At 35.0% G+C, this 27331-nt stretch overlaps 1 protein-coding gene across 2 annotated transcripts in view; it reads left to right on the forward strand.

Moving 5' to 3' along the window:
• The window catches only part of NAALADL2 (N-acetylated alpha-linked acidic dipeptidase like 2), a 936574-nt gene that overhangs the window by 61178 nt on the left and 848065 nt on the right, over positions 1-27331 (forward strand). The window lies entirely within an intron of this gene.

Genomic DNA, 27331 nt, shown 5'->3' on the forward strand with positions numbered 1-27331 from the left:
TTTTTTCCCCTAATGCTTTCTTTTCTTCTGGTCCAGGATCTTATCTAGGATCCCACATTGAGTTTAGTTGTTACTTCTCTCTAGCTTCTCCATTTTGTTGAAGTTCCTCAGTTTTTCCTTTTCCTTCATGAACTGGACACTCTTGATGAGTGCTGAGGAGTTATTTTATATAAAGTCCCTTGATTTGGGTTTAATTTTTCTCATGATTGGAATAAAGTGGTGTATTTTTTTTACAGTAATACTACTGAAATGGTACTGTATTATCAGCTCACCAAATTAAGGTTTATGATGTCAATATGTCTTCTTAGTGGTGAAGGTAATCTGATCACTTGGTTAATCAGATTTCTGTAAGCTTTCTCTCTTATAAAGTTACTATCTTTCCCTTTTTAGTAAATATCTTCAGGGAAATACTTTGAGAGGTACACATCCCAGGTGCTAGTTTCCAAGCATTCTGCCATAAAAGGAACAATAATACTAATACTAATACTAATACTCCTTCTAATACTACTAATACTCCTTGGAAAAATGGTTGATTCCAGGTGGGACAGGCTACATATGAGAGGAACCTAAAATATCTTTTGGTAGGAGAGTCTAAAACCTGCTCAAAAAAGATGGGGCTTGTTGAAAAAGCATGGGTGACTGAGGCTAAAACAATTTGAACAAGAAAATAAATGCTAGTTTTGAATATTAACCCACAGAATTAAATATGCTTCATGAGTCCATACTGAGATAAATATATAATTGAGTAAATATTCAGGGTAGATATCCTAGCTTGGGCTGCTCTAACACAATATCATACACTGGTTGGCTTACGTAACAGGTATTAATTTCTCATGGTTCTGGCAGCTGCGAAGTCCAAGGTCAGGGTGCTGGTATGGTTGAGTTCTGACGAGAACCCTCTTAGCTAACAGATAGATGCCTTTTTTCTATATTCTTACATGGTGTTCACCTCTCCCTTCCTCCTGTTAATAAGGTCACTAATCCTGTCATGAGGGCACCAGTCTCATGACCTCATCGAAACCTAACTGCCTTCTAAATTTCTGACCTCCACATACCTTCATATTAGAGGTTAGGAATTCAAAAAAATTAACTTGGGGCAGAATCAAACATACAATCCATAGCAGTGGAGAAGCGACACAATTCTCCTTTCAGTAGAATTTTGATTAATAAAAGTAGAAGGAAGGGGAAAAGAAACAATTACCATTAAGCAAACAACATAGTAATGATTGTTGTCCATCAGTGGATCTTAGAATTGGCAAAAGTTTGAGGAGAAATAGGATTTGCATACTAGCTTTCATTTTTGAAACTGATAAAAATAATTTTCTAAAACATACCAGTGTTTCCTTCTCTGTATAGTTTTCTTACCACATATCTAAATACCATCATTTTTCAATGCCCTATTCTTAAATAATGAGAGAAAAATTACTCATTTTTTAAAAATTTGCCCCTGGCTAGGCACAGAGGTATAGAGCAACAACAACAAAAAAATCAGGTTCCTTGGTGCTTTTCAACATTTTCCATAGTTTTGTTAGCTTGACATTGCAGGTATAAAATACAGAACTTCAATTCCTGCTCTCTTTTGGAAGTTCACGGGTTCAAAAAGGCCCATGCCCTGTTTTCTGGCAGAGTGATTATTAGATGAACACATGCTGTAATGACATTCGTAAGTCTAACCAGCTTATGCGTGGGATTGAGGCATGGGATTAGATTTGCAAAAAAGCAGTATAAAATGGAGAAAAAAAAACATAATGGTAACTTAGCTGCTCCAGAACACTATTTTTTGTTACATATTTTTTGTATAGAGGAGGTAGAAATATTTTAAGACTTTACACAGCTATAGCCATCATTGTAATTTTCCATGAATTGTTTCCTTTATTTTTATAGAATTAAGGGGATATAAATGAAATTGAAGAGGAAAAAACCTGAAATTTAAGTTAAATTTTTGAATCACAAAATGTAAGAGTTTGAAGGAGGCTAGAAATGATTCAGTTCAGCATATTAACTTAACAGATGTAAAAATTATAAAACAGAGGTTAAGGAACTTAAAAGATTTGCTGTGGTCTTACTCTGAAGTTTGTAGAGATCTAATCATGATTAAAGAAGCTGGACTTGCTTAGAAGGGTGTACAATTTTATTTTTAGAATTAGTTATTAGCAAACACATTGACAACAAACTAATGATAATTTGATAACAGTTTTAATATTTAGCTTATCAAATTGTAAAGCATAGTTAAATTATAATACTCATAGCTTATTATAAATTTGTAATGATAATAAAATGCATTAGCAATAAGTAGCTGTGGGAAAAATATATATATTTTACTGGTTAATATAATTTAGAATAATGCTTAAATCCCCATATTACTACTTTTGATATTACTTTATTCATGAATGATTCCTCAATTAGTTCACATGTACAATGGAAAATAAAACTCAGAAGGTCCCTTGTTCATATAGAACTTATAGTCAAGTGGAGAAAAAGCAATAAGAGGTAGATAATTATTTAATTTTCATTTTTAAAAACTGTTATATGGGAGGCATGCATCTTTTAGGAGATGACACTGAAGCTAGATTGACTGAAAAAACAAAGGAGCCAGTCATCAGAGGTGGAGGCCGAGCCTTCCAAGGAGGACAGTGGCTTGTACTGAGTGAGGTGTGAAGGCTGGAAAATGGGCAGTGCATAGGAACACGGAAAGCAGAGGAGAAAGTTCGTGGTAGGTCAAGTTAAAGAGTTTGGATTTTATTTCAAGCGTAACGGAAAATCATTGAAGGATTTTAGTGAGGGAAGTTTTATGTTTTTAAGGAATTATTCTCACTGCCATATCGGGGAAATGATGAATTACATAGGTAGTAAAAGAATCCTAGTATGTTCTTCACCTCTTCACTTTTTTTTTTAGTAATTATTCTCCACCTCTTCCAAAAATTATAAAATTATGCTTATAGAATTGCGATTGAAGAATTGTATAGCTTTAATCTCTTAAAGTGTTATGTGTTAATAAATATGTATGTTTTGAGTATATACACATACATGACAGTATGATTATATGAATATATATGATACATGTTCTAAAAATAAAAATAAAGTAATTCTATTTTGCTATGATTTGATGCAGAAAATACCTTTGTGTATATGGGTTTAAGGCTCCCTCCCTTTCAATAATTCTTTCAGTTAACACCATTGGACTATTTATGAGTATGGAATTACTGTCCTTAAATTTTTTTATTTTTCCTTGCTTTTCAAAATATTTTTACATATGCAAATGAGCAGGTCAATCTAAATTATAGTCCTGTCCCCATTTGCTTACTAGTTGTGTAACTTTGGTCAAGTTAATTAACACTTCTTTTTTTTTTTTTTTTTTTTTTTTGAGATTCTTTAGTCTTTTCTGTAAAGTGGTACCTACTCCAACAGATTTTTGTAAAAATAAATTACACAATGAATATAAAGAATTAAACATATATATTCAATAATGTTATTTTAAAATTTGTTATAGATTGATATAGTGAAATCTTTTAATCTGTGTTCTCCTTGCTCTGATCAAAGCGATCAGTGTTTCTCTCTTAGTTCACTTTGCATAGATTCCTACACACTTATCTTTATATATATATATATATATATATATATATATATATTCATTTGTATAGTATACACCTCATATAGTTTTTTTTTTGATGCTACATACATCAACTATAACTAACAGAGTTATTTTGAGTAATTCTTTCCAGAAAAGATAGAAGTGGTTATTTTTATTTATTTTTTCATTATTTGGCTCTTCATCAAATCTCATTAATATGTCTTGGAGATAGTCTTGAAGCTTTCTATAGAACTTTAATCAAAATAGGTAAATTGAAATATGGTATGAACATCTTTGAATAATTACACTATATAGTATACTTTATATACTAAGCAAAATAATTATTTGAGATCTCCTTTAAGATGAATATTTTAAATGTTCTTTGCATATATCACAGTTATATATTCCTGTTAAACAGGTATTTGGAGGGCTTAACCAATCATGATACATGACTATAAGGCTCTGCCTGTGCACCACCTAAAATCACGTAATGACCAGCCAATCATCAGTACCTGGACCACAGTTTGAGAAATAATACAGTTGGTAAAATTATAATTCATGTAAAATAACATACAATGCAATGTAGAATAGAGGTAAAAATCAAACTACCTGCGTTTGATTCCTGGTTCTAACAACTCAGGAGCTTTGTGATCCAGGGGAAGTCATATAGCATCTCATTTTCTCACTTTTTCCATCCATATAATGGGAAGGATATTATATCATAAGATTATTATGAGGATTGAATGAATTGAATTGTGTAGAGTGATTAAATTAGTTTCTGCTACTGAGATAAAGGTCCAGTAGCATTTACTGTTATTGTGAAGGACATTTGTTTTTGTCAGACGAAAGTAAAAAATGGTTTATTATTAGAATTCAGGGGAAAGAAACAAATCACCATGGGACATCCTCATCGCAGCACTAGAATGCTAACTTCCTCTTCAAAGGTAGATGAGATTATTAAAGTTCGCTGGGTCATAACAAAGATGTGGTGGTGGGAAATTAGAAAGTATTCAAGGGACGCCTGGGTGATTTAGTCAGTTAAGCTACTGCCTTGGGCTCATGTCATGATCCCAGAATCCTGGGATCGAGTCCCGCATCAGGCTTCTTTCTTGGTGGGGAGCCTGCTTCTCTCTCCGCCTCTCCCTGCTGCTCTGCCTGCTTGTGCGCGCTCTCTCTCTCTCGGACTAATAATAAAATCCTAAAAAAAAAAAAAAAAAAGGGTTCAAGACACCATAAGATTGCTGATTTATATAGAGTGGAAGCTTCTCGCAAGTGCATAGTGATAGAAGAGGTATGAATACCAGGTTGACTTGACCCTGTGTTGTGAGGAATTGAGGCCTGAGCAAATCGCTAGCCTGTGAAATAAGGTGACTTCTCCTGCATGATTTGTTATCTGTTTTTGCCTTGACTTTTGTAATTCGAAAGTTCACGCTTATTTTATCAGGTAGAAATGATTGAGGAAACTCAACTTCAGCAATTTTTATGTGTTTTTGATAGATGAGATCGGTCCAGTGGTAACAGAGGTGTGTTGAGATGAGTTTTTCTTCTGGTGGTATTTTAAACATGTTCGCCAATGTCAAAGATTCACAAGTTTTTGGAAACTTTAAAGACATAAAATTATTTTTGTAATTTCAACCCCTGATGGAGGCACGCAGTGCAGCTTACAGTGTCTCTCTCACCAGAACTGCAGAGTATAACGTTTCATTGCTTTCTCCCCAGGAGGAGCTGCATTACCAGTTAGGATACATCTAACAGCATATCATTAAACAAGCACCATCAGATCATCAAAACAAAGAAACTGCTGAAGCTGAATTAGATGTTCTCACTCTAATAACGAATGTGGTGACACTGTACAAAATTGAGACACTAGCAACAGCACAGACAGCCCAGGCTGATTTCTTATATTTCCAAACATTAGATTATTAACTGTTTGTATATCCTGACTTAATTTTTCTGTATCTTTGCAAGTATTAGAACCACTGGCTGAGAAACATATGAGAAGAGGTGATTGGAATAGAAATTAAATCTACTGAAATTTAACGGTATCGAAATGAACAGTCACTGGGCATATTGCTTCAGTACTGATGGAGAATTACTGCACTCTCCTTAGCTTTCTACATACTTATAAACCCTGCTGGATCATGGAGTTCCTTCTATGCTCCACAGGCATGGTGTGTATGCAATAGAATACTGTACTTTGTTCTCTGTTTCTGGTGAATTTTTTTTAAGATTTTATTTATTTATTTGACAGAGATCACAAGTAGGCAGAGAGGCAGGCAGAGAGAGGGGAGGAAGCAGACTCCCCGCTGAGCAGAGAGCCTGATGCGGGGCTCCATCCCAGGACCCCGAGACCGTGACCTGAGCCAAAGGCAGAGGCTTAACCCACTGAGCCACCCAGGCACCCCTGTTTTTGCTGAATTTTGCATGAACTTTAACACTGCTTAAAATTCCCAAAATTTAATTTTGTGACTATGACTTATAGCAATATATCCAAGATCACCTTTACTCTGTTATTCAGAAAGCATCACTTCAAAATTTATAATAGAAAATATAACGTGCCTGTTGGCTTTGCTGAACCTTGGTGCCTTTTTTGCTCTTCTAATTAAGGGTACTTTTGTTAAATAATAAAGTGGTTTCTCTTTGAAGAGGGAATTATTTAGAACTTTAGTTTTCTAAAATTAGCCTTTTTTTTTTTCCCATAGTGTAGACACACTTTCCTTTTCAAATCCTTGATAATGGAGATGTATTTTCTCTACTTTGAGCTCCTCTTTCTTTCATGAGTTCCTGTTACAAATAGGTCTTCCATTTTCTTCTGGGAATCTCTTTATGATCTTGTGAGCATTCAATTATTAAACTGCACCAGGTTTTTGAAAAGATGAATCATGGCTCCTCATTGTAGATCTCGACAGTTAATTTTTATAGGTTTTAGACCAACTATGTTGTTCTTTTTCAAAGCTACATCATAAAATGTCATTTTTTTTTCAGGTAAAATAATCTATATAATGTTGCCTTAGCCTGTGTGTATGTATCCATTAGAATAGTTCGGTTAAATTTTTGATTATTTGCTGTGTATCTTCTCTGAAAAGGCAATCATTTTGCCATATGAATTAGAATAATTGATGTTATTCAAAGATATTTGCTGTAGGGTATCTAGACATATTTACTCTGGGTTATCTTTAATTTTTAAAGAGAAATGAACTCCCAAATTCTATGAATATACTTTCTTTTAGTGATAAATACACCAAATTGATATAGTGCCCATATTCTGATCTGTACTTTAGAATACAGCATTTAGTCTTGGGAGCTAGGTAGAATTGGGTGCTAGCATTTAAAACATTTTTTAGCGTTGGCCATATATTTAACCTCTTTACATGTTTTATGGTATGCAAACTTGGGTAATTTTTTTCTTTTTTTAATTAATTATTTTTAAATCTCAGTTCCAGTATTGTTAACATACACTGTTATATTAGTTTCAGGTGTACAATATAGTGATTCAACAATTCTGTGTGCATTACTTAGTGCTCATCATAAGCATTCCTTAATCCCCATCACTTATTTCACCCATCCCCCCACCCCCATCCCTTCTTGTAACCATTAGATAGTCCTACATAGTTAAAAGTCTGTTTCTTGGTTTGTGTCTCACTCTCTCTCTTTTTTGCCTTTATTTGTTTTGTTTCTTAAATTCCACATATGAGTGAAATCATATGGTATTTGTTTTTCTGACTTATTTTCCTTAGTATTATACCCTCTAACTCCATCAGTGTTATTGCACATGGCAAAATTTCTTTCTTTTTTATGCTGAATAATGTTCCATCGTAGATATATACCACTTCTTTAGCCATTCATCTATTGATGGACACTTGAGCTACTTCTGTAATTTGGCTATTGTAAGTAATGTTGCAATAAACAAAGGGGTGAGTGTATCCATTTGAATTAGTATTTTTGTATTTTAACCATTGCGAATCTCAGTCTCCTAGTTCTTGAAATTGTAATGAATGTGTGAAATTGTGATAAAGCATGGGTTACTGATAAAACAGAGATTGATATATTATTTTAACCAAATGTGTTGTAAACTTCTGAGCATTTTGTCTGACACATAAACTTGCAAAAATTTGTCCACTCCATTTATTTCGCAGATATTTAGTTATACTATTACGTCTATTCTTAACACTAGTACTACTGACAACAAGGGTACTCTACCTCCTATTTTAAGCACCTACAGTAGGATTTCTCAACCTTTTGTGTGCAAGTGAATCTCCTGGGAGTTTGTTTGTTTGTTTTAAGAAAAAAAAAATATATATACATATAAATTCAGAGACACAGAGGGAGAGAGAGAAAGAGGACAATTCATAACCAAGTGACTCAGATTCATTATGTACAAAATGGGTAACATAGTATCCATGTTTAAATATGAATCTAGACTACTTTATAATGGCAGCCCTCAAATCTTTGGGAAACTCTGAATCTAGAGTAATAAATGAATACTTAAGTATTTTCAGTTTCTTATCTAATAACAACATCACAAAGCTTTAGGTATACTTTAGTTGGCTTTAGGATATATTGAGTTTATTCATTCAAAAGTATTAAATACCAACTATTTGACAAGCATTGTGTTAGGTACTACAGGACTCTAGGTTTCACCCACTACCTGAAAGGAGAGTGTTCCTACAAAAGCTTTTGTAAGCTGAAATGGCATAAGGCAAAGAATCAGTTACTATTAATGCATATGGAAACATTTTTTTAGTGTTCCCACACCTAAAAAAATCACCTCTCATAGGCTTTCCTGATACATTAGGCTACAACATCTTAGGATCCTAATGGATAAACAAGAATCAAGATAAAGCATAGATGCTCCCAGACACAGGTGCAGGCTATGGAGGCCTGGTGCTGAGATGGGGAGTGTAGTTCCTGCGGAAGGAGCTTGGCGGGCCACTCTGGCTGCTGAGGGTACAAGCTGTAATGGCTCTGCAAAACAATGCTGAGCACTATTTTTGTGTTTTGTCTTTTTTCATAAAATCAAAACTCCTTTTCATATTTCTCTCCCTTACCAAAAATAATCACTAATGTAGGTCTTTTGTAAAAAGCAAAGTGGTGTTATTGGAACTTTTGAAAAGTGAGGGATACCTATGGTGCTTAAAAAGAAAAACATCATACTTGTTCCAAAGAACACACAATCTAGTGAAAAACACAACTAAAAAGCAATAAAAAAATAAAGTTTGAAGAATATTATGATAGAGAAACAGGGTATTGTTTTATGATCTTCAGTCTTTTACCTGCCATCTTTTTTTTTTTTTTTTTTTTTTTAAGATTTATTCGACAAAGAGAGGGTGCACAAGCAGGGGGAGTGGGAGAGGGAGAAGCAGGCTCCTTATTGAGCAGGGAGCCGGATGTGGGGCTTGATCCCAGAACCCTGGGATCATGACCTGAGCCGAAGGCAGACGCTTAACCAACTGAGCCACCCAGGTGCCCCTGCCATCCCTTTTGCTAGAGCATTGATATGTGATGAAAAAGCATGACCACCCTAAAGTCATGTAATCTATGCACTATGCAAGAACGAACACACACGTACACAAACACACACACATATATGTATATAAAATGAGTACAGCAAATGCACTGTCCTGCCTAGCATAAGATTAAGGTCTTGCTTTTCTATTTCTAGGGTATTAGCCTATTCAACTTCAGACATTTCTTTTTTTTTTTTTTTTTAAGGATGTCTATTTTTTTTTTTTTAAGATTTATTTATTTATTTATTTGACAGACAGAGAACACAAGTAGGCAGAGAGGCAGGCGGAGAGAGAGAGAGGAGAAAGCAGGCTCCCCGCTTGAGCAGAGAGCCTGATGTGGGCCTCGATCCCAGGACCCCGAGACCATGACCCGAGCCGAAGGCAGAGGCTTTAACCCACTGAGCCACCCAGGCGCCCCAACTTCAGACATTTCTAAAACTGAAAAGATCCACACATTCACAGGGTTTTCTTCAAAGTTAATTTGATATGATTGTTCATATAGAGCTTGAAATGTCAGCTACAGATGTTCACTTTCATGTATAGTATTGTTCTCACTAAACAACCGTTTGTCCAATGTTTGGCTCTAAAAATGTTATTAATAAGGGACTATCTTGTAGTTGCCTCAGTGTTCTTTAGAAAAGTTGGAAACCTATGGCAGATGCATCAAATTATCTCATATTAATATAGAATGAAATATGGCTCATAATTAAAATTCTGTTTCATGTATCTTTGACATAAACTGTTAGCAATTAAGAATAAAAACAAAGCCTCAGAGATATACTGATTATTTATATCATCTTCTATGAAATACTTTGATCTTTTACCTTTTTAGTACCCTGTTTTAAAGTATGCAGTTGGTTGGTAGTGGTGGAGGTGATCTGTGGCAATAGACTGGGAATTAACTTTTACAGTATATGCACACAGATTCGTACACATGGGCACGCACATGTAGTTTGTGACTTGAAAACTTTTGAGTAACGGTAAATATAGAATTTCTAGTTGTATACCTTTGAATAACCCAGATATGTTGTTATGTTCTTTTAAGCTTGCTCCTCTGATGTGTCCCCTATATAATATATTTCTTCTGATGTACAAACTAGCTAGTGGGAACTCCTCTTCCTATACTCTAAGAGGATGGTGAGGCAGGTTATCCACTTGAACCTCAAGTTTTATAATCACTTCTAATGTATATTTTTCCTAAAATTATAAGATTAATAGATATCTAGAAACCGTGATTAAGTCTAGCAAACTTTAAAAATTAGAGATAGGATATTTTGGATCCTTGCCACATTATTTCTGCTTTTTAAAAAAATTTTCTATTTCTTTTTTCCATAATTATGGTAAGACCATGGTAGTGGTTATTCATTTTGCAAAAATGATATATAGAAAAGTAATGCTATGTAACCTGATGTTGTGATTAATGGATTGTATTGTGAAGAAAATAGTGCTCTAGTGCTTGGAAAGCTAATTAATACTTTGGTAACTCAGATTACCTTTAAACCTAAGGGTGAGTGTTCACTATTCATAATTCAGAATATTTGGTGAAATTGTTCTTTCTGTAACTATCTTGGTCTGTTTTAGAGTCCAAAATACCTACCCTTGGACCCTATTTTGTTATAAAATGCCCATGACTTCTTTCCTTTATGTAAAGTCATATATTTAATGCAGCTAATTTTTATTTCTTTATAATTTTTTTAAAAGATTTTGTTTTTTTGAGAGAGAGGAAGAGAGAAAGCATGAATAGGCAGAAGGGGCAGAAGGAGAGGGAAAAGCAGATTCCCTGCTGAGCTGGAAGCCTGACATGGGGTTCGATGCCAGGACCTGGAGATCATGACCTAAGCCGAAGACAGCTCTTTAACTGACTGAGCCACTCAGGTGCCCCTGTAGCTAATTTTTAAACAGAAGTTAAAAAAAAAAAAAAAAGTAGATAAATGAATTTATCAGCCGATCGTAAGTGCTGCTCACATGCTATTATTACTAAAGATCCCTTGATAAAGTTAAACCCAAACTAAGGTTCTGAAGCAAGGGTCATCTCAAAACAAAAGCTACTGTTAGGATTGCTTTGGCAATACTTTAATTAGGTTCCACATGATTTGAGACCAAAAATCCAGTAGTTTTTGTTCCTTACTCTGTTTTTAATTCACTTAACAGTGCTTTTCAAAGTCAATGGAATGACTCTGTCGAGGAGGTGGTCAGCAAACTACACCCCACAGGCCAGGTTCATCCTAATGTCTGGTTTTGTAAGTTTTTATTGAGACAGAGTCACACCTATTTACTATTTTATGGTCATGGAGCTAGAGAAAGGAATAACTTGCAATTAGGTATAAGGAAACTTGTGGGGGTAACAGAAGTGTTTAATCTTAATTGTGATGATAATTTCATGGGTGCATAAGTGTGTCAAAACTGATCAAACTGTTGATTTGAAACTTGCGCTGTCTAGTGTCCTTCATTGGACCTCCAAAAGATGAATTTTTTAAAAAAGAGGTGTAGAGATAAAGATCCGGTTTAAAAAAATAAAACATACAGAATATACACCCAAACATTTTATCATTAAGTTCAACAGACATAAAATTATTCAATCAAACTGCCATAAAAATATTTAACAATTTCAACATCTATACATATTTTGCTAGAAATTCCTTAACAACCCTTTGTTATTAATGAGCATCCCACAAAGCACTCTTTGAGGAGCACCATTCTAGGAGATACAAAAGAAAGTTGATGGCAGCCTTATACCTCATAGATATTAAAATTTGTATAAAAAAATGAAACAGTTACATAACTATAAGACAGGCTATAGTATGGTTTCAAAGACAGTGATTTAGGCTCCTCAGTAGACAACAGAATGAAAAACAGCAAGGTCTTTGAAAGCCATCAGGCTGGGATTCCAACTCAATTTCCTTCATTTTCCTTGTCTTAGAGTGTAGGTGAGTTATGAAACTGCTTAGCTTCAGTTTGTCATAGGAGGAAATGATAAAAATAATATGTTCTTCATGAGGCTGTTTGTATCTCTCCTTGGCAACATGCATGTAGTAAGTATTCAATAAATATTTGTTAGCTGAATAAAGAGCCTAGAAAATTGCAGTTCCAGAGTTGCTAAGCAACTTGCCAGAATCTAGTAGTTACTGACTATTGCTTATCTCCTGCTGCTTTGTGATTCTTGTCTGAAGGCTGATTTTAAAACATTTTCTTATACGTCAGTCATTTAATTAAAAAAAAAAAGCTGAGTATTTTAGGCAATATTTGCAAAATTTAGAGGTAACTTCTCTGTACAACTATTTTAATTTCTAGGTTACATGTATGCCAGAGACAGAAGTATTTCTTTTGTAAATAAATATGCTTTTTTATAGACTATAAAAATATTTCTTTAAAAAGTGAATATATTTCTTAGCAATTAATTGCTATATTAAGTTTACTGAGTATGTATGAAGGGTGATTTCCATGGTAATATATTGTGTAAAGTAAAAAATCATCTAATTTTAGGGGGATTTTGTATTTCCATAAAACAGAGATCTTACCAATGTACCAATGTTAGGTATAAATGTCTCAATTTCTTCATTTGTAAACAAGCAGTAATGGGAATTCTTTACATACTTGGTTCTGGGTCAAGCTCTCTTTGTGACATAATCTCATTTAATCCTCATAACTCACCTGCAAGATTAATACTGGTATTGCCATATTACAGAGAAAGAAAGAAACAGGCTTAAAAAGGACATTACATGCGGGATGGTAAACGGAGAAGCAGAGATCTTCATTCAGATCTATTTGCCATATTTTTCGTTCTTCCATACTGTAATGCCTATTATATGAGGTTCTTCCCATATTCCTATTTGTCTCCTGAATCTCTGAGAAAAAATTTGGTAGCAGAATGAGTCACAACACCTTTGTAAAGCAAAAGTCTGGGTGGCCCTAATTCCCTGAATTCACCGACGTTTTCCAAAGATATTCTTTAATAGAATTCTCAAACCTTTGGAGTGCTTGTGTCCTTAGACATTCAAGACTGAATAAATGGGAATTGAGCATGACTTGGTTTTGTAAGTTAAAATTCCTGAAATTATGGCCAATTAGGATTTTTTGATTAATTAGAAGAATGGAGTTTGGAGAACTCCCTGAGGATTTCCTCCTTCCTCTCCAAATATTCTTTAGAACAGGGTAGAAAATACAAGGTGCAATCCCATAGATACTTTCCAAAACAGTCCAACATGCATTTCTTGGATTCTTTTCCAGGTGCCTGGAGCCTTCCAAGAATTTGATACTTGGTACTTTCTTTTTATTTCAGTGTTTATCAGTTGAATGCCATTTTATAAAAAATAGTTAATTCCTATATGTTTGGCCTAATATAAACAGAATCTTTGATGAAAATTCCATAATAGTACCTATGATAGCATATTTTGGAGTCATACTGCCTAGATTTGGATCCTGTTTTCCTGATTCCTGTCTGTAACTTTGGGCATATTAACCTTATTATACCTCAGTTTTCTTATCTGTTAAATAGAGGTAGTACGGACACCAATCTTTTAGGGTTGTTCTAGGATTGAGACAATATTTTTAAAACACTTAAGACAGTGCATGGTATAGTATACAGTGAGTGCTGAATGTATTTGCTTTCATTAATTAGTTTCACTTATACAGATCTGGAGTATTTTTGTGATTCTGCTTTTTCACTTTTGTTGAACAAAAGAATAAAGAAAATAAAGAAAAAGGACATATATCAGGAAAGGAGGGAGGGAGATAAGATGGAAGTGAGAAGGCAGAGATAGATGGGAAATTGGTCAATTGGGAGCACACTGAAGTTTCTTCTAGTCTAACATGCTTTGACATTCAATGAAAACTGTATATTCTTGCAATTTTATATCTATCAATATTTGAATATATAGATATTTCTTAGACAAGTTGATTTGCCACTGAGTCTTGTGGACTTACGAAAGGAATCTGTAACTCACTAATAAAAATAAACATTTAAAAGTTGTGAAACTAGAACTGTGACATAATGCTTTCCCTTAACTCACAACCGTATAAAATCCTTGATATATAACTGTGCTTAAATAGGGTAATTGCCTTGTGCACAGTTAGAGCATCATAACTTATCTGCAGTACATTTATCTCCAGAAGGGCCAAATGTATAATTTCTCTACCACATGATGCTGATTTTCCTATATTATAGTTATTTTGGCCAGGTTGTAGGTTAAAAGCAACTCTGAACATTTCCTCTTTTCAAATCCAGCACAAATGCTTTCTTTGCACATGATTACATGTTAAGTTAGCACAACCCTTATAAGGTAAAATTTATAAGGCTTCCTGGAAAAGCAGCATTGGAAACTGCTATTTTATGATTTCACTTTGATCAAATTTATAGGCATAATCTAAATATGACCTTTTTCTAAGATTAACAATTCCTTCCTTAAATGCTGACCATGGTAAGGAACAGTAGTGTTATAATTTGAATTTTTAAAAATTTCCTGGGTGATGCTCTTCTTTTCAAGGACAGATATAAGCAGAATATGGAATGGAATAGAATGAAAATGGAATTTGGGAAATGGAATTTAGGAATGATGCTAATGGTACTTCTCTACAACTTTACGGCTCTTATTAAAAAAGTCACAGTACTATACCCCTAAACCCTCAACTAAAAATAATCCTTTGAAAAACAAAATATGGATTATTTTAGGGTTTCCTAAAATATCTTTGGAGTATGAACCTACATATCCATATTCATGGATGCCCATGTAGAATTCAAATTTTTTAAAATAATTGTTAAATTTATCAAAGTCATTTGGAATAACATTGAATAACATTTGTTTCCTTTGCTTTTCTAGTTACCATTACTGCTTAAAAATTATCCCCAAACTGAGTGTCTTAAAAAACAAAAATAATATTATTATTTCTCATGATTTCTGTAGTTAGGAATTTGGACAGGGAACTATGGGAATGACTTTCTTCCATGATGTCAGAAGCTCCAACTGGGAAGATTTTATGGCTGAGATGACTCAATAGTTGGAGGCTAGGATCATTCAGAGGCTTCTTCGCTGGTATGTTGGGCAGTCAATGCTGGCTATATGTGGAGTCCGGACCTGGCCTATCAGTTTTAATATGTACTTGTGGCCCTTACATGTAGGCTTCCTCACAGCATGGCAGCAGGGCTCCAGAAGTAAGTGTCCCCAGAGAGCCAGCTGGAAGTTTTATTGCCTTTTATGACATAGCTTAGAAGTCATATTGTGCCACTTCTGCCATTTTACAAGCCTGCCCAGTTTCATTGACACAACCTCTCAACAGGAATGTTAAAATCACACTGTTAAGAAAAACATGTGCAGTGGAAGATATTGCTGTAGCCATCATAGGAAAATGCAATATTCTATACCAGTGTAAAAGAGAACAAAGTCCATAATCAGCCATTACTAGCTCTTCTTAATGTATTTTGTAGCTCACTGAGTTTAATTCTATCAAAAATCTCAGAATTTGGACTAGGAGTCATATCTTAACTGAACCATGGTATCAACATGTACCATCATTGCGCTGTGCCTTTTACAATGCATGTGAGTATGACCTTACCATTCATTGTAGACAATGAAGTGTTCTGTCCCTTAGGACTGGGCCAGAGAAAACAAACAAAACCACCCCTAGCTACAGTAGCTAAACATCCAACAGAAGAATATGCCTTTATTATATTACTCTCTAGCCAGAGAAGTGTAAAGCAACAGTAATATACCAAATAATTGCTTATTGGGTAGCCACACCAGTCCTAGGGTTTCTGGGCTCCTCCTCCTTTTGTGCTGGTGTTGAGCAGCAATTCTCAAATTATTATCCATTCATCACTTGCATCAGACTTGAGAGCAGGGATTACCAAACTACAACCAATAGGCTAAATCCGGCCTGGAGCTTGTATGGCTCAGTTTGTGAAGTGTGTTTTTTACATTTTTAAAGATGCAAATAATAACAAAAAAATGATATAAAACAAAAAGAAACGTATACGACAGAGACCACCAAAGCATAAAATATCACTGTCTGGCCCTTTAAAGAGAGTTTAGTGGCCCACTATTCTAGCATACTTCAAAAAAAAAAATGCAGATTCCTCAGTTTCACCACTGTTTTACTGAATCTGAATTAGGGGTGAGAGGTCAATTTTGAGAATCGACATCTTTGAAAACTTTCCAGATTTTTTTTTTTTTTAAATGTCTGCTGGATTTTGAGAACCACTAATTTTGGTTGTCTGCATTTGACCAACTAAGTGTTTTTTTATTATTAGATATTGCTGTGTAAAATATAGACATGATTCAGCTCATCACAGTGGATGTTGTAGCATAGCCAAGACACATTAGTGAATTTAAAATTAGGTGAGTACTCTTTCCTAAAAGTAAATATTTTTTAATTTTTTTTTTAATTTGGACTTTTTTTTTTTCCTTAAAGATTTATTTCTTTATTAAAGAGAGAGGACTGGGAGGGGCAGGAAGAGAGGGAGAAAATCTTAAGCAGACTCCCGGCTGCCAAGTGCAGAGCCTTACATGGACCTTGATCTCACACTCATGACCTGAGATGAAATCAAGTCAGACACTTAACTGACTGAATCACCCAGGCACTCCTGTACCTTGACATTTTTTACATTTTCTTGAGGTTTTTGTACTGTTCTTGAAGACTCTACAAAGCCCTTTATTAGTTGACATGAATTGTAGAAAGCATTCTTCTAAAATATTAAGGTACACAACATTGTTTTCTTCAATAATGAAATAATGTTAATATTGCCACTATGAAAGATTATAGTATTATATTATGGCATATTTCACAGTCATTAGTGTTGTGGAAAAATCATTAATCAAATTGAAGGGTGGGGTTAGTGAAAGTAAAATTTAAGCTATAAAACAACATGTAACATAATTCCATTTGCATCAAATAGCTAAATATATCTATATCTCTTTAACATCTATGTATCTATCCATCTACCTCTTTGTCTACCTTCCTTTCTACCTATCTCTTTAGATAAAGGATAGAAGGATAGAGAAAATATTACGAGGGAGGATAGAAGGATATACCAAAATGTTAAGAAAAAATTTGCTAATTTGTACTTTTTCATTTTTCTACCCTGTAATAAGAAAGTTATATAAAAAAGAAAGCAGTGCTTAAAATTTCAAATTACGTAATTCCCTGAATTGATTATAAGCCTTGACTTTAGGTAGAAAGTATTTAAAATGGGTAAAAATTATTTGCATAAGTCACTTTCAATTGAGGTGTGAATGTCATTTTCAGGAAGCAAGACTAAAACAATTAGATTAAAGTAGTAATGGTTACCTTTTCTAGTTACAACAGAAAACAAGGGACAGCCTTCTAAATGATTTCATAAGAATTAACCTCCAAGCTCACATTATGAAAGATTATAGTAACAGTAAGACCCAACAGTTGACTAAAACGAAACAAAAGCAAAAACAAAGGCTGATTGGAATTATTACCTCAAAGGGTGTGGAGGGAGATTATGTTTAAAAAAACGATATTTCGGGACGCCTGGGTGGCTCAGTTGGTTGGGCGACTGCCTTCGGCTCAGGTCATGATCTTGGAGTCCCGGGATCGAGTCCCGCATCGGGCTCCCGGCTCCGCAGGGAGTCTGCTTCTCTCTCTGACCTTCTCCTTGCTCATGCTCTCGCTCACTGTCTCTCTCTCAAATCAATAAATAAAAAAAAATCTTAAAAAAAAAACGATATTTCATGCTGATACTAATAAAGTACCTGTGTTTTCCTTTAAATCTTTTTTTTTTTTTTTTCTTTTTGACAGTTGATGACAAGGCTGAATATCTTTAGCTAAACTTTATATAAAGAATTTGGGTAATGAAACAAGTTACACTTAAGTAGCTTTTATTTTTCTTTGTACTTTTTGGTACAAAGATATCTTCAACTTCAAATGCTGTAATCAAACTTGTGTTACAACATTCTTGCCTCAAAGTAGTTTTATAAATACCTGTTGGTTAATTATCTTGCTATTATCACATTTCCTTCCTTACTGCCATACTTTCTTCTTTCTTAAAAACCACTAGTGATGTCCAATATCATTCAAGTCTGATTCACAGCCTTGTCTATTGATTCCCTGCTTCAAACCTTTTGTCCCAGGCATACCAAACTATTTTAAGTTTTTGAATCTAAGATAAGTTTTATAATTTTTAATTCATAAGATAATTCAAAATTCATAATTTTATGCCTTTCACCATTTTTCTCTTGAATGCCCTTCCCTTACCTAATTCATTTACCAAAGTCATATTCATTCGTAGAGCTAAAGAGATTTCCTCTGTAAAATTTAAAATTTTCTTCTTTCAGTCTCGAAATGCTCTCCCCCTCCCTTTTTTATTTTATTTTATTTTTTTTAAATATCATGAATCCTCCAGATTCTACTTGGTAGTAACACTATTTTAATCTGTTCCTCTCTCCAACATGATACTTATCATATTACATTACACTAATTTTTGCTACAACATTTGAAGAAAGTTCTTGTCTTCTTTAAATTTTAGTCTCCAGCAATCAGAATCAACTAAGCACACAATAAATATTTTTCTCAAGAATGAATCAATATTCTTCTTCATAACTTTTTTACCATTAAACATTCTGACTTGATTACATAATTCTCAGACTACAGTTCAAGCCAGTTGCTTTACCCACACATTTTACACAGAAATTGCATGTGACAGCAATTTCCCTATCATCTCAGAGATAATTGAATAAAGAATAAAGCCAGAGGTGTTTGCCCCTGAATATTGAGCTTGGTGTGCTCATCCATTGTGACTGCTTTTACTCTGAACCATACCTTACAAGAAATGATGAGCCCTGCCCTCAATCTAGTGAGGAAGGCAGACACGCACAGGTAGTAGAGGGACTATTTGATTGAAACATGGTAATGGGAAGACATTTAGGAAGTTGCTTAAGTGGTTGTATATGTAACCCACAGGATTTAACCTTCTAAATTGGAACCTATGGTGTTGCTTGTAAAAATGACAATACCATAGTCTGTGCTAAATTATCTAGGTCTGGGTGTAAGGATATCAGGGTTGGCCAGTGGGTAGGGGAACCATATGTTACTAATTGCTTAGTACTAAGTTTACACTTAGAGGTCAACTCATAAATTTTAATCACTTTAGTGCCTTCCCTTTTCACTTTCAAAAGTGTCTTAGTGAGACTGATAAATAATATATCATATTAGAGATGAGCTATCTCCTTAGTGGGAGATTAATAATATGAGATCATACTATTAAGAGGTAATATTCATTTGGGATGCTGAATATGTTTTCACATTTAATCCTGACTATAGCTGTGCAGGGAGTTATTATTATTAAGATCCCAGTTTTACAGAAGAGGAAACTGAGGCAAAGAAAAGTTCAGGAATGTGTGGAAATCCTATGGTAAATAAGAAGAAAGGTTTAAATGAGTTATATTTTCGGAATTTATAACCTCAAATGTTGTACCACACTGCTTTCTGATTAAAGCCATTTTATTTAGGGGTGTCTGGGTGGCTCAGTTGGGTGAGCATCTGACTCTTGGTTCTGGCTCAGGTCGTGACCTCATGGGTCCTGAGATGGATCTGGGACTAGGATTCACGCTCAGCAGAAGGTCTGTTCGAGATTCTCTCCTTCTGCTCCTCCCCCAGCTCATGCATGCCTGTGTATGCACTCTCTCTCTCTCAAATAAATCTTAAAAAACAAAAATAAAACATTTATTTAGGTATCAAAAGTGTATGGAGAACTAGGATTTTAGGAACCAGATACATCATTCATTCATTCATTCATTTATTCATTATTCAATTATTGACTATCTACTAGGTGCCAGGCAGTGTCCTACCCACTAGGAACACATCAGTAAACAAAATCTCCACTCTGATGCAGTTTGCACAAATTTCAGGAATTGAATTTTTTATGTTATATTTTCATGGCATCACCTTGCAGATATTTTGATGAAAGTCAATGATGCTTTCTATGGATACTGCAAAAACAACAACAAAAACAAGTTTGGCTCTGAATTGGATGGGAGGATGCAGCCATGAATGTATTACATATAGACGATGAATAGGGTCCATTCCCCTGGACTTTGGCACTGGACCGTCATCTAATTCAGGAAACATTTATCAAGTATACATCCTCTGCCAGACCCTGTGATGAACTTTCCTCCACAGCAGGCTACCAAGTTACTCTCAGAACAAGAAGAGAGATATATCTCTACCCTATATTTCTATTATTTGTAAGTGGGGTTAATCACCTTTTAATTACCTTTTTAAAATATAAACACCAAATGCACACAGAAACACGTACTCTGTTCCCAGCGGCGAGGTTTCAGGGAAATTAAGGTGCTTCAAGAGAATTACTAGCAAGACTTATACCTTCTTACATAATTGTGTTTAGAGAAAAGCTTTCAGGTAGATTTTAATGTCACTGTTCCTTGGCATCTATTTAGGTACGGCCTTGGCTTACTTTGTCAGGGGTTTTGACCCTATTAGCTGTGATGCATTTAGCAGAAGGCTTATTTACAATGCTCTTCTTGGCACATGCACTGAAGGGGATCAAGCCCATTGTTGTAATCATGCAGAGTAAATACTGACAAATGAATAAGGACACTGGAGAATTTTACTAAGCCTGACATGTAATGTTTGGGGCATTTGAATTGCCAAAAAAATTTAGTTGTTTTCCACTCTCACTACTTTTAAGCCATTTGGGAAATGTTATGCAGATGTAACTTGAATGCAACCGTTTGTAGCACCATTAAAGGTTAAATTTGCATAAAAATTAATTCATTAAATGAAAATTGTATATTGAGGGTGCATTACCTTGTGATTGACTAAAACTCCATTTTATAGATTGACAATGAAGCAGTTGCATTTAGATAATACTGGTAAATAAATATCAGGAGAACCCTATTAAAAAGAACCAAAAAGCTGAGGAAGTCAAGCCATCTGGACAATAACCTTGTGGTTAAGTTAGGCTAAGATACAGTATATTGTATGTGTCTAAAGTGAAACATATTTGCTGATGTATTTGTTCTTTAAGTTCAATGAAATATAATTTAGTATGCTTAGTAAATAATTCTCTGAATTGAACTAGAGAAAATAAAAATGAAGATCAAAATACTATAGAGAATGTTGAAATGATATGAACATGAAGATTAGCCTAGGAAAATGGGAATGGGAAAATTCAATGATCTGAGTGGTCTTCTGTTACTCTTCTGTCACCAGAATCTGCTGGCTTAAAAGACATTGTAAGAGAAGTTCATAAAACAATATATGGTTAGGGGCACCTGGGTGGCTTAGTGAGTTAAAGCCTCTGCCTTCTGCTCAGGTCATGATCCCAGGGTCCTGGGATCGAGCCCCCCATCGGGCTCTCTGCTCAGTGGGGAGCCTGCTTCTCCCTCTCTCTCTCTGCCTGCCTCTCTGACTACTTGTGATCTCTGTCTGTCAAATAAATAAATAAAATCTTAAACAAACAAACAAAAACCAAAAAAAAAAAAAACCCAATATGTGATTAAATGCTCTCTAACTTAAAAGCTAGAGAATATGTCTTCTGGATAATTCATTGAATTTGCAGATTCAATTGTGGTTAGCGTAGTTTTTTGAAATTTCTATGTCCATTAACAAAAACATACTATTTATCTCTTTTAAAAGGCTGCTTTTAAAAATGCTTTCTGAATCTAAATGCATTTGAAAGGGTGAAATTTATTGCTTTTATAAAATGTAATTAGAAACATTTTTTTTTTCTTACTCCTAGAAAAGGTTGAAATGGTACAGTGAAAAATTATGGCCTCCATGGACCATCAGTTGCTATTGTCTTGTATTTATACAGAACCTTTTTTTTGAAATAAAATTACAAATGTAATTTGCTACCAACTTTAAAAGTTGGCTAGTGTACTATATCAGGAGATTCTACCAATTTCCACTGTTATTTTAAAAACAGTCTCTTTCACATTCAATGCCAAATAAAACAAGTTTGGAGAAGGTTGCCAGACTGTTCTGCTCATTGAAGACCCTGAGATTCTTTTGGGCTTCTCATTGTTTTAAAGCAACAGATGCCTATTTGGATATTCTCTTCAAGTTTGTCTGTAAGTTTTGGAAAGCAGTAAAGGATTTGAGGATATAATAAGGAGAATTTACTTAGAGATCAGCCAGCAAGTCCAATTCTTTGTCTTTAGTTCCTGCTGAGAATAAATGATGATACCCCTAAAACAGAGACACCGGCTGAACAAAGCTTGTCTGCCTGTCACATGCACACCTTTGTTAGAGAAGGTGGTGTGTGGACAGGTGTGAAAGAAAAGTAGAGCTATCAGAGCCCTGGGGTCACTGGCTTCTGAGGCAGATTGCCCAAGGATAATAGCCGATTTGTTTTGTCTTGTGTGTCTTCAGCTCTAGGGAGGACCCTCATTGAGCTGAGGTCCTTGACTGACACACTGACAGAGTGTGAGATGAGAGGAGCATCTCTAGACATAGGTTTACAGCCAAAAAGGATTGAGATGGGGATTACTGAGGTGAAACAGGGTATTATTTGGTAGCAATTCTTTGGAATCAAGCAAAATGATAAAAGATAATTTATATCTTTTCTTAAGGATTTTAGCTCCATTAGCAGTCACCACTTTTGCTCTTTCCTCCTTTCTGTAGCTTCAGTCACTCTGTTGTGGCTCTCTCTGTTCTGTTATTTTTCATATAAGGAGTGTCTAATGGTTTTGTTTTGTTTTGTCTTTTGTAGCATCAGTTTAGGTCAAAGAACTCTTAACAACATCCTTTCCTCATTCTAGAGAATGGCGTTAGTCACTGCAACTCAGCCAAGTAAGAGAGGGATAAAGCAACTGGGAGACTCAGCCTAGTAGGTGGAGGATGTTGACAGCCAGGAGAGAACCACATGAGTCTTTTCTCATTCTTTCTTTCTCACCTGCATGCCTCAAGAGCAGGAGGCAGCACAGTGATTCTGAAGGAGGTGAGGAGGTTGGACAAGGAAAGGACAGACAAGGAGAGGAAAAGCTCCTCTTCCTCCCTGCTGACAAATAAGACAAGGCCAGGCCTGAGCCAGGGGAAGGCAAGAAGCTTATTTGTGAGATACACGTTTTGGTTTTGATTAGAATGAACATTTTAATTCTTAAAATTAGGTAGTTAAATGATTCTAAAACAACCTAAGCCATGAATTATGCCCAAGATACATCTGGAAGCTGGGAAGGGAGACCCCACAGGAAGTTTTCAACTGTGGTAGGAAAAAAATAATTACTCAGCTGTACCTGTTGAATCCATCCCAAGAAATATGCTAATGGCCAGTGTAATATTTGGTTCCTTGATTTATTTTCAGGGTTGCTTTGGAATCTTGAAATGAATACCATATTAACTTGAAGAGGTGGCAAATTAGTAGTTTCATTCTACGGGCTACTTCGAAGGGAAAAAGATGAATAAGGAAGTTCAGTGAATTGAATAAAGGAGGCTTTGAGGATCAGCGTGTCTAAATTAGATCAGTAGGGGAGAATGAGTAAGGTGGGAGGGCCAGGATTCTGTTTCTGTCTAATTAACTCATGCCCCAACTTGCAAAGTCTACATCAACCTTGACAAACTAATTTCTTCTCCATCGCGGCTAGAGTTTGCTAATGTAGTTTCCTTTCTCTGGGACATCTTTTACCTTGCTGACATATGCACAACACCTACTCACCTGGTGTATCACATCTTCCTTGTAACCTTTCACCAAAGCATAGTCCTCTCCCTCTCCTCCCCGCCCCACCCTCAGAACTAACTGCTTGTTTTTTTGTTCCAACACTGAACAATATCCAGGCTTCTTTCAGAATTCCTTTATTGTTTTACTGTGACTGTTTGATTACGAGTCTGTCTTGGCCTAATTACTGCATGAGTTCCTTGAAGGCAAGGACTGCACCATATTTCTATTGCATTCCTAAAATGTAATACCATGTTTAGAATATATTGGATGATCACAGCTATTTATTGAATAAATAAAAGGATATATTCAAAGAATGACTGTGTCCCCAAATTGAGAGGACACCAGGTAGGTGATCCAAAGCATCAGGAACACCAAGCAAGGATAAGATTCAAATATTATTACTCAAGAGATTCCAACATTTGTTAATTACTTTTTTTCACTTCCCTAGAGTTTAAGATTCTATTACTTCATTAGTTATTGAAATTTAAATTTAAATGGAGTAATTCAGTTACTAATTGCATGTGCGTTCAAATCTATCTTGAGTTTGCTTTTCCTCTGTGAACCTTTTATGTGAAACAGATCCTAGCATGAATTATGTAGTTGAAATAACAAAACTGCTAGGTTTGTATATTTCTTTTGTTCATTGTTTTCCTTTTTTCTTCCTGCATTACAAATAGGGTAATGTGTTTGTTTAAACTGGGATAAATTTTAATTCTTGATGAGTTCTTTCAATATTTAGACAACTTACTTTCAATCAGTGTGGAGTTGGTAAAGACTATCTTGGATAGTCATAGTGAATGTAATTATATCAGTTGTTGCTTGTAGATGATATGATTGCTTGTATTCAGTTTGTTATATGAAGCATTTTAAGCACTTAGCAGTGCAATCAATTGTTTATATAATAACTATCTTTCAAAAAGCAATTATTTTCAAAGTGTTGGTGTGTTCTCTTGAAATATAACACACAATCTCCTTATGTTTGTGTTTTGACACCAAAAGAAAAAGTCTAATTCAGGAAATCATGATATGAATTTGGTGGACATCTTTCTTGAGAGTGAATGTGACAAGAGTTCCTTAAAAATTGTTTCATGATATTGAAATGACATTGAAATATGGCAAGTTTTAATTAGTGAAAACCAGACCAATTGTTAACTGCTTTTGTACTAGCATATGTGTTTGTTCAGGACTTTTAGAGATGCAGCTGGTATGATGTTATTGGTAAACTGTTTCAGAGCTATTCACAGGGCACATAGGAGCAGGGACTACCTGAAAATAGGTATTGCAAATGCCTTGAAATCAAGTAAAAACAGATCCTAATCTTGGAGCTACTATTTTGTAGGTAAAGCAGATCCTGTTTGTGCATTGTGCTGCCTGCTACACACAGGTCTTAGAAATGTACAAGTGCCAATTTTTCTAAGGAATTATATCACAGAGGGGCATTAGTGTAGCAATTCTCCAAACTTTAACAAGATTGCTGGGCATGATCCATGATGCATTGGTGAATCCCTCTGCCAGGTGATTCACTAAGGTCCCTAGCAAAGTGTACAGACAGGGTATGTTCATTAAATGATGACCTGAAAAGATGAAAGAAAAGAGATTTAAAAAATTTAACATGCTTTTGTGGAAGCCTACCTGTTGCATGGTAAATGGTAATTTGTTACTTCCAGACAAAATGAAGTTATAAAAGCCTTGAGAACAAAGGTTCTAAATTTCAGTGATCTTATGCCCAAAGTAATGCCTTTCTCCAAATGATTTAATTGATTAGAGGGCTTAAGCACTCATCCTTTAGTTAGATTATGTCATTTTAAAAGGCAAACCAGTCACTTAGTTTTGTTGGGAGTATCTTGTGCTATTTTATGAGTTGATATTCATTGCTTTTGACGAGATTTGTCTTCTTTGCAGCAAATCTTAAGGTTAATTGTCCCTCAGAGGGCAGACTCATTCTAAGTGACTTTCCTGGCCAATCCACTATGGGTTTTATGTTGATATGATTAGGGGAATCTTGGGTGGGGGGTGGGGCTGCTGAAGTGATACAGACTCTGCGGTGGATGACAGGGAGTAGCTGGAGTCTCCTCCACAAGTTCCGTTTGAAGATGGGATGAACCGTACATACCATCAGGCAGGAAGTGGTAGTGTCAATATTCTGTATCAGCCATATTGTTTACTTTGGGTAAGTTACTCAATTGTTCCAGGTTTCTGGGCCCTCACCTGTAAAATAGGTGGTTGGATGGTAGATTATATAAGGTCCCTTTTAGCTCTGTTCTTCTGTGATTGGGAATTAGATCCTACCATAGTTGTTGAGCAACTCTGACTCCTCCTTCTAGGACACTACCATTTCCAGTTTTTCTTACATTAAGTGCCTGTATGACTGAGCTCTAATGATGAAATGTGATCAAAAGTGTAATGGGGCACTGGCGTGGCTCAGTTAGTTAAACGTCTGCTCTTGATTCAGCTCGTGATCCCATGGTCTTGGGATCAGGCCCTGAGTAGGGCTCCCTGCTCAGCAGGGAGTCTGCTTCTCTCTCTCCTGCTGCCCCCGCTCACTCTTACTCTCTCTCTCCATCAATAAATAAAATAATTTTTTAAAAAGTATAATGTGTGTCACTTCTGGTCCAGGGTGGGGTTAAGAAGCTAATATACATTATTTTGGCCTCTCATTGTATTCCTTTTGGTGACCACAAGGCCAAAAAAAAAAAAAAAATGACAAGTTTACAAGACAGGAGTAACTTATATACCTTAAGCATCATTTGAGGGACGAGTTACCCTTTGATCAAGAATACTTATTTGAACTTGACATGAATAGAAGTGATTGTAATTTGAATGTTTATCTATGTTAAATTATTACTCTAATAATTTGGGACTATCTAATTACAAGAAAATGTGCCAGTCGGGAGTCTTCTGTTTTATCTGTCCATTTAGAAAATCCTAAAGATCACCACAAAACTACTAGAACTAATAAATTCAGTAAAGCTGGAGGATACAGCATTAACATACAGAAAACAGTTGTGTTTCTATATGCAACAACAAAACATCTGAAAAAGAAAAAAACAACAAAACATCTGAAAAAGAAAGAAAAGCATCTAGATATTAATAGCCTTTATGGGAAAACATTACAGCTGCTAAAGAGACAAGAGTTTTAGAAATAGATGGTATTAAGGGAACAAATGCAATTTTTTCCCCAAATCTATCTTCTCTAACCTATTTAACAAATTCCCTGAAAACTACCCATAATGCAGGGTCTATCTAGCTAACCTGAATGATAGATTTGCTTTTTAGAAGAATAAAATCAAATGCTAGGACTTACTAGCACATTTTTCAATCTTATAAGTATACATTTTAATTAATTCAACTATGCACTGTTAGTATTGCCAAGTACAGAGCAAGATTTAATGTCATTTTGTTAGAAATCTTATTTATTATGCAGCAGAGCTTAACTCAAAGTGTGAGGAAGTATTTACAAGATGCTGAATCCAGTAATATCTACAGGGGCTATCAAAAAAGGCTGATGATTATATGCTATTTTATCAAAGGGAGAAGAGACCTGAAGATTATAAAAATTAATGTGCATAGAATATTTGTAGATGATGCTTAGGACAAACTTAACAGATGAAGATAAAT

The sequence above is a fragment of the Lontra canadensis genome, unplaced genomic scaffold (assembly GCF_010015895.1).
Source record: "Lontra canadensis isolate GAN:19392208 unplaced genomic scaffold, GSC_riverotter_1.0 scaffold129, whole genome shotgun sequence".
Classification (NCBI taxonomy): Eukaryota; Metazoa; Chordata; class Mammalia; order Carnivora; family Mustelidae; genus Lontra; species Lontra canadensis.